This window comes from Engraulis encrasicolus, chromosome 7 (assembly GCF_034702125.1).
Source record: "Engraulis encrasicolus isolate BLACKSEA-1 chromosome 7, IST_EnEncr_1.0, whole genome shotgun sequence".
Taxonomy (NCBI): Eukaryota; Metazoa; Chordata; class Actinopteri; order Clupeiformes; family Engraulidae; genus Engraulis; species Engraulis encrasicolus.
The window spans coordinates 11836418-11846525 of NC_085863.1; the positions used below are offsets into that span (position 1 = coordinate 11836418).

Consider the following 10108-nt stretch of genomic DNA (forward strand, 5'->3'; position numbering starts at 1 on the left):
CAGACATGCTGCTTGTGCTGCGCAATTTTCAGGCTTCTTTCAGTGACACCTCTTCAAAAGGCAGTGTCCAGCAATGACCCCGACGTGATTTGAACACGCAACCTTCTGATCTGGAGTCAGACGCGCTACCGTTGCGCCACGAGGTCCTGCGCAGAGATCATTGCAAAATAACCGGGTCTTTCGCTACATTGTGTCATCCTCCATTTTCGCCAGACCCGTATAGTCCTGCGGGATCTGACTCCTCATGTGCAGGGAGTGTTCCCGAAGCCTGGATAGCTCAGTCGGTAGAGCATCAGACTTTTAATCTGAGGGTCCAGGGTTCAAGTCCCTGTTCAGGCGATGCTTTAGGAACAGCTCAGTCACGGCTCGTCCTTGTTCTGAGCTGTTGGCTGCATGACAAATGTCGAGAACCACAAGTTGGGTGCGGTTCTCGGCAATGTCGCCGCTGACAAACTCAGCAGTTCACTTGGCCGCCATGCAATGTCCCACTGGTAAAGGCGCTAGCTGGTTAGCAACAGTGCCTTTGACAAATGGACTCTGACTTCGCCCTCGACGGTCTAGTGCAGGTTCAATTGCAGAAAAAAGGTTTAGGAACATTTCATTTAGATTTTTCCAAATTGTGCTTTTTCTATCAACTACAGACACCATAGTCTTCCAATCCACCTGTTTCCATTTTTTTCCTGAAGTGGAAACGCCCAAAATCCAAGATGGCGGATATGTGGTCATATTTTAACACAATTGAATATAGTTGAAAGAAACATGTCATATACATTTATTTCTTACACCCCCTGAACAAAAAACAACCTGTTTCCACCCCCGCCCCTTAAGTTTTAGTACCAAAATCCAAGATGGCTGACATGACATATAGCATAAATTATGTATTTGGTGTTTTAAGGTCTCTAAAGTCATTGTTCTTTTCTCGTTTTTCTAATATTCACGAAGGATAAAGGACTGTTCAGTCAGCCATTACATGAACTTCATTCAAAAATTATTCAATCTGTTGTAAAAATTCAACATGACATCAGAAAAGGCATTGAACGGCTCTTTTTATGACCAGGTAATGTGTCTTATCCTATTTATTTGTAGGACCCCCTCTGAATACAAAACAACTCGTTTTTATTTTCCCTTTAACTTTCAGAAGCAAAATCCAAGATGGCTGACATTATAGCAAAATAAGGACATTTTGATGTTTTGACCCATAAAGATATGGTGTTATAAATTTGCTGTTACCAGAATGGCAATGACCAAGTCGTAGTGCATTACTAAAGGCCCTGTGTCATGTCATAGTATTGTAGTGCTATAGTAGTTAACTTTCAATGACTATTACAGCGTGCCACAGGAGGTATGGTGTACATTAAGGGGCTTCGGTCTATAAAGCCATTCTGCGGTATTGTACGCCTATTGGTAATATTTTGATAGGCACATAACTGTCATTACATGAAATATTATCAACATTTATCTCATATTTTGACAAAATTCAACATGGTGTCCAAAAACCCTTGAACTAGCAAATAACCTAGATCTCATCTATATCTGAACTGACCCCTAATCTCAATAGCATAGCAGCAGGTGGAGCCGGTGTGATTTATGACAGGAGTTGAGCCCTCTGTCCATCCTCACGATGCCTCAGTCTCAGAGGTAGAGCATCTGAAGTTTGGGGTGACACACCTTAAATGTTGTGCGCAAATGTTGGCTTGCAATTTGCGAGTTGCAAAAAAAAGGCCAGTTGCCTCCAACTAAACTCTATAGACTGATCAAGAAGTACAAGACAATCCTATTAATTCATTTCATAGAACAACTATCCAGAAGAATGGGCAATAAAGAATACTCTGTAGCATCATTGAGGCAGACATGGGCGCCACTAGGGGGGGGGGAAATGTTACAGATTCTAAGGGCCCAAGCTCTGACAGCACTGACAGGGCCCTTATGTGGGCCCAAAAATCAAATCTTTCGTGGGGCCCAAAATTTCTGGCGGTGTCCCTGGAGGCAGACACAATCTACATTCACACCTGTGCCACCAATACTTCATGATGCCAAAGGTCTTAAAAAGGTATGATAGTGTGGCCATTACTAGGGTCATGGGTGTGCACTGACTGTCATGCCAAAGAGCCTAATTCTGTGAGCAGAGAGCATGGCAAGATTGTTGGAATTGGAGGAATGCAGCATCCCAGGCAGAACATTTGGTTTCATAGCCTTCAGATAAACTATGCCGACCCTGAAGCAGCTTTGTAGGCCTTGGCCTTGACATAGGCAGCCAAACCATATATACGCAATACTACTGTACAGATGGGACTGCATAACAGGTACTGTACATGAATTGATTCATAGTCATTTTTGTTTGAACAATAATTTGAACCTGCACAAAATCTTCTGTGCTTACTCTAAATTCACAAATGAATGGCTTTATAGACCTGAAAGCATGATGTTAATATTGATTTTGCTATATGAAATGTCGGCCATCTTGGATTTTGTAATGGATTTAGTTTATGTGATGGCGGACTAAAGTCAAATGGTCAAAAAAGTCAACAATGGCTGAATAGACTTAAAAAATACTAAATATGCCCATTTTGCCATATATGATGTCAGCCATCTTGATTTTCCCACTAAAAAAGAAGCAAAACATTGGAAACAAGTGTTGTTCTAATCTATGAAATGTTGTCCTGGAAATAAAAAAAAGATTAACTGAAGAAATTCAATCCTTAAAACAGCATTAATTGCAATGGCAGCCATCTTGGATTTGCCACTAAATATTAAGGAAAAAATTGGAAACAGGTGGATTTGTATTCGGGGGGGTCCTAGAAGTAAAAAAAATGCTGAATGGAAAAATCTATATGAAATGTTCCTAAACTTACAACTGAACCCGCACTAGTCACGCAAACGTCCTGCTGCATGCGCTGATGTTCTTCTTGCGATATTCAGATCACTCATGTTCTGGTGAAATGCTCTAGGGTTAGCGTCTGGCGTCCGCTGAACATGGACTTCTTTCGAAGCCTGGATAGCTCAGTCGGTAGAGCATCAGACTTTTAATCTGAGGGTCCAGGGTTCAAGTCCCTGTTCAGGCGTCGATTTACATTGTAGGAATGGTCCAGTCCCGATTTGTGTCCTTGTTAGCCAGCAGAGCGCAGCTGCAACTCGCCTGTCATAACAAGGCCTTGGATTGAATGCGGCGGTCTTGCTGCATTGACTGTGAGAGCACAGGGAGCTTGTGTGTGCTGCCTCTCGTGCAGACATGCTGCTTGTGCTGCGCAATTTTCAGGCTTCTTTCAGTGACACCTCTTCAAAAGGCAGTGTCCAGCAATGACCCCGACGTGATTTGAACACGCAACCTTCTGATCTGGAGTCAGACGCGCTACCGTTGCGCCACGAGGTCCTGCGCAGAGATCATTGCAAAATAACCGGGTCTTTCGCTACATTGTGTCATCCTCCATTTTCGCCAGACCCGTATAGTCCTGCGGGATCTGACTCCTCATGTGCAGGGAGTGTTCCCGAAGCCTGGATAGCTCAGTCGGTAGAGCATCAGACTTTTAATCTGAGGGTCCAGGGTTCAAGTCCCTGTTCAGGCGATGCTTTAGGAACAGCTCAGTCACGGCTCGTCCTTGTTCTGAGCTGTTGGCTGCATGACAAATGTCGAGAACCACAAGTTGGGTGCGGTTCTCGGCAATGTCGCCGCTGACAAACTCAGCAGTTCACTTGGCCGCCATGCAATGTCCCACTGGTAAAGGCGCTAGCTGGTTAGCAACAGTGCCTTTGACAAATGGACTCTGACTTCGCCCTCGACGGTCACGCAAACGTCCTGCTGCATGCGCTGATGTTCTTCTTGCGATATTCAGATCACTCATGTTCTGGTGAAATGCTCTAGGGTTAGCGTCTGGCGTCCGCTGAACATGGACTTCTTTCGAAGCCTGGATAGCTCAGTCGGTAGAGCATCAGACTTTTAATCTGAGGGTCCAGGGTTCAAGTCCCTGTTCAGGCGTCGATTTACATTGTAGGAATGGTCCAGTCCCGATTTGTGTCCTTGTTAGCCAGCAGAGCGCAGCTGCAACTCGCCTGTCATAACAAGGCCTTGGATTGAATGCGGCGGTCTTGCTGCATTGACTGTGAGAGCACAGGGAGCTTGTGTGTGCTGCCTCTCGTGCAGACATGCTGCTTGTGCTGCGCAATTTTCAGGCTTCTTTCAGTGACACCTCTTCAAAAGGCAGTGTCCAGCAATGACCCCGACGTGATTTGAACACGCAACCTTCTGATCTGGAGTCAGACGCGCTACCGTTGCGCCACGAGGTCCTGCGCAGAGATCATTGCAAAATAACCGGGTCTTTCGCTACATTGTGTCATCCTCCATTTTCGCCAGACCCGTATAGTCCTGCGGGATCTGACTCCTCATGTGCAGGGAGTGTTCCCGAAGCCTGGATAGCTCAGTCGGTAGAGCATCAGACTTTTAATCTGAGGGTCCAGGGTTCAAGTCCCTGTTCAGGCGATGCTTTAGGAACAGCTCAGTCACGGCTCGTCCTTGTTCTGAGCTGTTGGCTGCATGACAAATGTCGAGAACCACAAGTTGGGTGCGGTTCTCGGCAATGTCGCCGCTGACAAACTCAGCAGTTCACTTGGCCGCCATGCAATGTCCCACTGGTAAAGGCGCTAGCTGGTTAGCAACAGTGCCTTTGACAAATGGACTCTGACTTCGCCCTCGACGGTCACGCAAACGTCCTGCTGCATGCGCTGATGTTCTTCTTGCGATATTCAGATCACTCATGTTCTGGTGAAATGCTCTAGGGTTAGCGTCTGGCGTCCGCTGAACATGGACTTCTTTCGAAGCCTGGATAGCTCAGTCGGTAGAGCATCAGACTTTTAATCTGAGGGTCCAGGGTTCAAGTCCCTGTTCAGGCGTCGATTTACATTGTAGGAATGGTCCAGTCCCGATTTGTGTCCTTGTTAGCCAGCAGAGCGCAGCTGCAACTCGCCTGTCATAACAAGGCCTTGGATTGAATGCGGCGGTCTTGCTGCATTGACTGTGAGAGCACAGGGAGCTTGTGTGTGCTGCCTCTCGTGCAGACATGCTGCTTGTGCTGCGCAATTTTCAGGCTTCTTTCAGTGACACCTCTTCAAAAGGCAGTGTCCAGCAATGACCCCGACGTGATTTGAACACGCAACCTTCTGATCTGGAGTCAGACGCGCTACCGTTGCGCCACGAGGTCCTGCGCAGAGATCATTGCAAAATAACCGGGTCTTTCGCTACATTGTGTCATCCTCCATTTTCGCCAGACCCGTATAGTCCTGCGGGATCTGACTCCTCATGTGCAGGGAGTGTTCCCGAAGCCTGGATAGCTCAGTCGGTAGAGCATCAGACTTTTAATCTGAGGGTCCAGGGTTCAAGTCCCTGTTCAGGCGATGCTTTAGGAACAGCTCAGTCACGGCTCGTCCTTGTTCTGAGCTGTTGGCTGCATGACAAATGTCGAGAACCACAAGTTGGGTGCGGTTCTCGGCAATGTCGCCGCTGACAAACTCAGCAGTTCACTTGGCCGCCATGCAATGTCCCACTGGTAAAGGCGCTAGCTGGTTAGCAACAGTGCCTTTGACAAATGGACTCTGACTTCGCCCTCGACGGTCACGCAAACGTCCTGCTGCATGCGCTGATGTTCTTCTTGCGATATTCAGATCACTCATGTTCTGGTGAAATGCTCTAGGGTTAGCGTCTGGCGTCCGCTGAACATGGACTTCTTTCGAAGCCTGGATAGCTCAGTCGGTAGAGCATCAGACTTTTAATCTGAGGGTCCAGGGTTCAAGTCCCTGTTCAGGCGTCGATTTACATTGTAGGAATGGTCCAGTCCCGATTTGTGTCCTTGTTAGCCAGCAGAGCGCAGCTGCAACTCGCCTGTCATAACAAGGCCTTGGATTGAATGCGGCGGTCTTGCTGCATTGACTGTGAGAGCACAGGGAGCTTGTGTGTGCTGCCTCTCGTGCAGACATGCTGCTTGTGCTGCGCAATTTTCAGGCTTCTTTCAGTGACACCTCTTCAAAAGGCAGTGTCCAGCAATGACCCCGACGTGATTTGAACACGCAACCTTCTGATCTGGAGTCAGACGCGCTACCGTTGCGCCACGAGGTCCTGCGCAGAGATCATTGCAAAATAACCGGGTCTTTCGCTACATTGTGTCATCCTCCATTTTCGCCAGACCCGTATAGTCCTGCGGGATCTGACTCCTCATGTGCAGGGAGTGTTCCCGAAGCCTGGATAGCTCAGTCGGTAGAGCATCAGACTTTTAATCTGAGGGTCCAGGGTTCAAGTCCCTGTTCAGGCGATGCTTTAGGAACAGCTCAGTCACGGCTCGTCCTTGTTCTGAGCTGTTGGCTGCATGACAAATGTCGAGAACCACAAGTTGGGTGCGGTTCTCGGCAATGTCGCCGCTGACAAACTCAGCAGTTCACTTGGCCGCCATGCAATGTCCCACTGGTAAAGGCGCTAGCTGGTTAGCAACAGTGCCTTTGACAAATGGACTCTGACTTCGCCCTCGACGGTCACGCAAACGTCCTGCTGCATGCGCTGATGTTCTTCTTGCGATATTCAGATCACTCATGTTCTGGTGAAATGCTCTAGGGTTAGCGTCTGGCGTCCGCTGAACATGGACTTCTTTCGAAGCCTGGATAGCTCAGTCGGTAGAGCATCAGACTTTTAATCTGAGGGTCCAGGGTTCAAGTCCCTGTTCAGGCGTCGATTTACATTGTAGGAATGGTCCAGTCCCGATTTGTGTCCTTGTTAGCCAGCAGAGCGCAGCTGCAACTCGCCTGTCATAACAAGGCCTTGGATTGAATGCGGCGGTCTTGCTGCATTGACTGTGAGAGCACAGGGAGCTTGTGTGTGCTGCCTCTCGTGCAGACATGCTGCTTGTGCTGCGCAATTTTCAGGCTTCTTTCAGTGACACCTCTTCAAAAGGCAGTGTCCAGCAATGACCCCGACGTGATTTGAACACGCAACCTTCTGATCTGGAGTCAGACGCGCTACCGTTGCGCCACGAGGTCCTGCGCAGAGATCATTGCAAAATAACCGGGTCTTTCGCTACATTGTGTCATCCTCCATTTTCGCCAGACCCGTATAGTCCTGCGGGATCTGACTCCTCATGTGCAGGGAGTGTTCCCGAAGCCTGGATAGCTCAGTCGGTAGAGCATCAGACTTTTAATCTGAGGGTCCAGGGTTCAAGTCCCTGTTCAGGCGATGCTTTAGGAACAGCTCAGTCACGGCTCGTCCTTGTTCTGAGCTGTTGGCTGCATGACAAATGTCGAGAACCACAAGTTGGGTGCGGTTCTCGGCAATGTCGCCGCTGACAAACTCAGCAGTTCACTTGGCCGCCATGCAATGTCCCACTGGTAAAGGCGCTAGCTGGTTAGCAACAGTGCCTTTGACAAATGGACTCTGACTTCGCCCTCGACGGTCACGCAAACGTCCTGCTGCATGCGCTGATGTTCTTGCGATATTCAGATCACTCATGTTCTGGTGAAATGCTCTAGGGTTAGCGTCTGGCAGTGTCCAGCAATGACCCCGACATGATTTGAACACGCAACTGCAATTTTGAAATGCAATTCCCTTGCACACCCTTGGTTTTGTGGAGTCATTGCCACATGGAATGTCTGAATTGTTCAGGCTTGTTCGATGGTTGTTTCTCAGCTGGTTGTAATTATTGTGGGCTGTAGCGAACTGGTAACGAGGACAGGACACGCCTACTGAATGCACTGTTTCTGTTTGTGATTGGCTGGCTTTTCTCAGCAAGTGGCAGTAAGACCTATTTCATCAGACAAGCAGCACTGTAGCGTCAGCGGAAGCGTCGGCCCTCGTGTGTGCCCTCCTCGTGTGAAGACCTACGAGTGTTAAGACAGGCGAGTCTACCTGTGCGAGTCCACCGAGCAAGGCCACTGACAGGACACCCTACTCTATTGCTAAGACACTAAAGAAACTATATGCCTCCGGGAGGACACTAGCTTTTCTCCAACTCCAAGCTACACCAACCCACCACACAACTTCACACAACCATGAATGCCTCCCTCACTGCCACTATATCAACACCAAGCCTCTGCCACTGTGTCCTCAACAAGGTCACAATAACATAACATATATGATAACTGCTATTCTGCTAGCCTGTCTTTACTTTGCTAGACACTTTTCCTGGTCATGCTACTTTGCACTGTTCAATGTAACTGCTGCAGCTTTAAATTAAGCTTGTACAAATGTAGTCTACCATAACTGATACAAATCCCCACTCAAATCTTGCTACAGGCCATGGTCAACACTCACTTTCACTACTGAAACGTTCTCCTAGTTGGCCTACCTGCTTGTGCAATTGAACCAGTGGAGATGGTTCAGAATGTGGAAATTTTTCTGGAACAACCTGTTTAATCATCCATTTTCCAATGCCCATGGTCTGACTAATCGGAAATTGTGCCCCAAGTTGCACCCCTAAGGCATAGCCAAGATGGCCGTCAAGTGAAAGGACATGCTACAGGTGCCTGTTCCAATTTAGCAACATGTTTACAAAGCTATCTCAGCCTCCAGCATATCCAAAGCCTCCACATATTGCATACCACTGATTATGGTATACCACTGATTATGTCCTCATTTGTATGTTGCTGTGGATGAAATAAGCTATGTATTGATTCAACATTGTTATTTGTAAAACTTCTCCCTGTAATCCACATGTCTTGCGTTTTAGTGGATATAATCACCCAAATGGTGGAATATTCTTGACAGAATTGGGGTGATATGGGTCACACAGTGCTATAAAGGAAGCACTGCATGAACAGTTTTCTATGTTTCCATGGAGGCTTAACATTGCATACAATTCAATGGTATGCTGTGCTGTGCTGCATATCACACAAGCATGATATTTGCTAGTCACACAAACACATAACACTAAATAACCCCAGGAAACCTGTTCTAAATACCCATGCTTCCTTCAAATCTCCTTTATTAAAATGTGAGTTAGCTAGCTAGCTGTCATTCTCTTTTTGAAATAGGCAGAGCTCATCTTCTGTCTCTGAAATGGAAGATTTCAATTTTTCCTTGTCTCACCCCAATATGTTAGAGCCTATTTTGTGTCCTTGTGCTTTTGTTTGCATTGCATTTGGGCAGACATCATTTAAACATTTACATTTAAAGCTTAGTTCTGTCATATTCTCTGTCCAAGTGAAAAGGTGTTTACCTGTGTAACCACCTGAACCCCACACCCTCGTTTGTTCCACCTGTCCTGTATGAACTCATTATCGCCTCCATTAGTATCGTTGTAGCTTCTTCATTGTTGTTCCCTGCTCATTGTCTGTCTAGTTCAATTTCAGTGTCCCTTTTCTTGGATAGTAAGTTTGATTGCCCTGTGCTCTTTTTTCAGTTTAGTATTGATGTGTTCCTCGTTCCCGTTTGTGTATTTCACCTGTCCATTTAGTTAGTTTGCCTAGCTATCATTATCTTTCCTTGCTTCTTTGATTGTTGCTTGCCATTCTCATCTGATCTGTTCCCTTGTTATCTGCACGCCCGTGCCTTCTTATTTTCTGCCCTACCATGTGTTTCTTTGTGATCATTTTCAGTATATCCAACCCATGGTATTTCTCTTGTTCCTTGCTGTGTCATTGTCACCTTATCAGATCAGTCTACCCTCTGTACGTGTAGTTTACACGATCCTGTTTTTTTCTGGAAGGTTTCTGAATGTTAGTTTGAACTGTTTTCCCCCATTGTACATTTTTGTTTTTGTTAGTAATTTTGAGATCTTCCAAGCTCCCACATTTGGCTTCAAGTGTGCTGCATTAGTCTTCCTCCACTCCAATCACACATGTGCTGCAACTGAAAATTCTGGACAAAAAAATCCAACATATACCATCACTGTCCCTATCATCCAGAAGTATGGTTTGTTTAGTCTAGACCATTTTATTTCTATTTCAAATTGCTGTTTATTTTTTTAAATTATAAATGATTTTGCTACCCCTCCCCTTCAGCAACTTGTGAGTCTGAGCAAACCCACAAATAATACAAGAGCATCATCTAGAGGGGACTGCATGAGTGTGTTTAGAAAGTCCAGTTTTGGACAAAGTGCCTTTTCAGTAAAACAGAACAGCTATGGAATAGTATTCCTGT

At 46.6% G+C, this 10108-nt stretch overlaps 17 non-coding genes across 17 annotated transcripts; 11 read left to right on the top strand and 6 right to left on the bottom strand.

Annotated features, from left to right (window-relative positions):
- Nucleotides 1–74: 74 nt before the first annotated feature.
- trnaw-cca (transfer RNA tryptophan (anticodon CCA)) lies at nucleotides 75–146 on the bottom strand. Its single transcript has one exon. It is a non-coding gene; the product is annotated as a tRNA-Trp (tRNA).
- A 120-nt stretch (nucleotides 147–266) lies between these two features.
- trnak-uuu (transfer RNA lysine (anticodon UUU)) lies at nucleotides 267–339 on the top strand. Its single transcript has one exon. It is a non-coding gene; the product is annotated as a tRNA-Lys (tRNA).
- A 2650-nt stretch (nucleotides 340–2989) lies between these two features.
- trnak-uuu (transfer RNA lysine (anticodon UUU)) lies at nucleotides 2990–3062 on the top strand. Its single transcript has one exon. It is a non-coding gene; the product is annotated as a tRNA-Lys (tRNA).
- Nucleotides 3063–3298: 236 nt separating this feature from the next.
- trnaw-cca (transfer RNA tryptophan (anticodon CCA)) lies at nucleotides 3299–3370 on the bottom strand. Its single transcript has one exon. It is a non-coding gene; the product is annotated as a tRNA-Trp (tRNA).
- A 120-nt stretch (nucleotides 3371–3490) lies between these two features.
- trnak-uuu (transfer RNA lysine (anticodon UUU)) lies at nucleotides 3491–3563 on the top strand. The gene has a single exon. It is a non-coding gene; the product is annotated as a tRNA-Lys (tRNA).
- A 337-nt stretch (nucleotides 3564–3900) lies between these two features.
- On the top strand, nucleotides 3901–3973 carry trnak-uuu (transfer RNA lysine (anticodon UUU)). Its single transcript has one exon. It is a non-coding gene; the product is annotated as a tRNA-Lys (tRNA).
- A 236-nt stretch (nucleotides 3974–4209) lies between these two features.
- Nucleotides 4210–4281, bottom strand: trnaw-cca (transfer RNA tryptophan (anticodon CCA)). The gene has a single exon. It is a non-coding gene; the product is annotated as a tRNA-Trp (tRNA).
- A 120-nt stretch (nucleotides 4282–4401) lies between these two features.
- On the top strand, nucleotides 4402–4474 carry trnak-uuu (transfer RNA lysine (anticodon UUU)). The gene has a single exon. It is a non-coding gene; the product is annotated as a tRNA-Lys (tRNA).
- Nucleotides 4475–4811: 337 nt separating this feature from the next.
- On the top strand, nucleotides 4812–4884 carry trnak-uuu (transfer RNA lysine (anticodon UUU)). Its single transcript has one exon. It is a non-coding gene; the product is annotated as a tRNA-Lys (tRNA).
- Nucleotides 4885–5120: 236 nt separating this feature from the next.
- On the bottom strand, nucleotides 5121–5192 carry trnaw-cca (transfer RNA tryptophan (anticodon CCA)). The gene has a single exon. It is a non-coding gene; the product is annotated as a tRNA-Trp (tRNA).
- A 120-nt stretch (nucleotides 5193–5312) lies between these two features.
- Nucleotides 5313–5385, top strand: trnak-uuu (transfer RNA lysine (anticodon UUU)). The gene has a single exon. It is a non-coding gene; the product is annotated as a tRNA-Lys (tRNA).
- Nucleotides 5386–5722: 337 nt separating this feature from the next.
- trnak-uuu (transfer RNA lysine (anticodon UUU)) lies at nucleotides 5723–5795 on the top strand. The gene has a single exon. It is a non-coding gene; the product is annotated as a tRNA-Lys (tRNA).
- A 236-nt stretch (nucleotides 5796–6031) lies between these two features.
- Nucleotides 6032–6103, bottom strand: trnaw-cca (transfer RNA tryptophan (anticodon CCA)). The gene has a single exon. It is a non-coding gene; the product is annotated as a tRNA-Trp (tRNA).
- Nucleotides 6104–6223: 120 nt separating this feature from the next.
- Nucleotides 6224–6296, top strand: trnak-uuu (transfer RNA lysine (anticodon UUU)). The gene has a single exon. It is a non-coding gene; the product is annotated as a tRNA-Lys (tRNA).
- Nucleotides 6297–6633: 337 nt separating this feature from the next.
- Nucleotides 6634–6706, top strand: trnak-uuu (transfer RNA lysine (anticodon UUU)). Its single transcript has one exon. It is a non-coding gene; the product is annotated as a tRNA-Lys (tRNA).
- A 236-nt stretch (nucleotides 6707–6942) lies between these two features.
- trnaw-cca (transfer RNA tryptophan (anticodon CCA)) lies at nucleotides 6943–7014 on the bottom strand. The gene has a single exon. It is a non-coding gene; the product is annotated as a tRNA-Trp (tRNA).
- Nucleotides 7015–7134: 120 nt separating this feature from the next.
- trnak-uuu (transfer RNA lysine (anticodon UUU)) lies at nucleotides 7135–7207 on the top strand. Its single transcript has one exon. It is a non-coding gene; the product is annotated as a tRNA-Lys (tRNA).
- Nucleotides 7208–10108: the final 2901 nt, after the last annotated feature.